This window comes from Peromyscus maniculatus, chromosome 4 (assembly GCF_049852395.1).
Source record: "Peromyscus maniculatus bairdii isolate BWxNUB_F1_BW_parent chromosome 4, HU_Pman_BW_mat_3.1, whole genome shotgun sequence".
Taxonomy (NCBI): domain Eukaryota; kingdom Metazoa; phylum Chordata; class Mammalia; order Rodentia; family Cricetidae; genus Peromyscus; species Peromyscus maniculatus.
This window is the reverse complement of record NC_134855.1, coordinates 684,816-686,692: the sequence shown is the minus strand read 5'-3', so window position 1 is coordinate 686,692 and position 1,877 is coordinate 684,816.

The window sequence follows — 1,877 nt, the reverse complement described above, 5'->3', positions numbered from 1 at the left end:
CCCCTTTCTCAAAAGCAGAGTGTTTTCCTTGTATCGCAAACTAGGGTAAAATTAAACTTCCTAAACGGAGTTGAATCACATTCAGTTTCAAGTTCTACCAGCAAGTGTTAATTCAGGGTTTGAAACCACTCTTGTGTTAATCTGGCCATACACAGTACAAATAGCATTCGTGTCTGTTCCCAGCAAGTACAGTTTATTGGACTGAAGAGAAGATTAGGTTTTATTTAATTTCAAATACTGAGTTGAAATAGATATGCCACATTTGTGTAGGAAGCTCAGTTCTTTTGTTCTGAGCTAGCTCACTGTAGTGGCCCTATAGGAAACACAGGAGAGTACAAGAATGCCCCTTTCTCAAAGGCAGAGTGTTTTCACTGTAAGGCAAACTAGGGTTCAATTAAACTTAGGAAAAGTAGTTGAATCACATTCAGTTTCAAGTCCTAGCAGCAAGTGGTAATTCAGGGTAAGAATACCACTCTTGTGCTAACCTGGCCATACACAGTGCAAATAGCATTCAAGTATGTTCCCAGCAAGTACAGTGTATTGGACTGAAGAGAAGCTCATGTTTTACTTAGTTTCCAATACTGAGTTGAACTAGATATGCTCTATTTCTGTAGGAAGCACAGTCCTTTGTTTCTGAGCTAGCTCACTGTAGTGTCCCTATAGGAAACACAGTAGAGTGCAAGAATGCCCCTTATAAAAATCAGAGTCTTCTCATTGTTAGGCAAAATAAGGTTCAATCAAACTTCCTAAACAGATTTGAATCACATTTAGTTTCAAGTTCTAGCAGCAAGTGTTAATTCAGGGTAAGAACACCACTCTTGTTCTACTCTGGCCATACACAGTGCAAATAGCATTCGCGTCTGTTCCCAGCAAGTCCAGTTTATTGGACTGAAGAGAAGCTCCTGTTTTACTTCGTTTCCAATACAGATTTGAACTAGATATGCCCTGTTTGTGGAGGAAGCACAGTTCATTTGTTCTGGGCTAGCTCACTGTACAGGCCCTATAGGAAACACAGGAGTGTGCAAGAATGCCCGATTCTCAAAGCAGAGTGTTTTCCAGGTATGACAAACTAGGGTTCCATTAAACTTCCTAAAAGAAGTTGAATCACATTCAGTTTCAACTTCTAGCAGCCAGTGTTAATTCAGGGTAAGAACTCCAATCTTGTGCTAATCTGGCCATACACAGTACAAATAGCATTCACATCTGTTCCCAGCAAGTACAGTGTATTGGACGGAAGACAAGCACCTATTTTACTTACTTTCTGATACTCAGTTCAACTAGATATGCCCCGTTTGTGTAGAAAGCTCAGTTCTTTTGTTCTGAGTTAGCTCACTGAAGTGGCCCTATTGGAAATACATGAGAGTGTTAGAATGCCCCTTTCTCAAAGCCAGAGTGTGTTCATTGTAAGGCAAACTAGAGTTCAATTAAACTTACCATAATAGTTGAATCACATTCAGTTACAAGTTCTAGCATCAAGTGTTAATTCAGGGAAAGAACACCACTCTTGAGCTAAACTGGCCATAAACAGTGCAAATAGCATTCGCGTCTGTTTCCAGCAATGACAGTGTATTGGATTGAAGAGAAGCTCCTGTTTTACCTAGTATCCCAAACTCAGTTGAACTAGATGTACCACATTTGTGTAGGAAGCACAATTCTTTTGTTCTGAGCTAGCTCACTGTATTGCCCCTATAAGAAAAACAGGAGAGTGCAAGAATGCCCGTTTCTGAAAAGCAGAGTGTTTTCCTTGTATGGCACACTACGGTACAATTAAACTTCCTAAATGGAGTTGAATCACATTCAGATTCAAGATCTAGAAGCAAGTGTTAATTCAGGCTAAAACACCACTGTTGTACTATTCTGGCATACACAGTGCAAAT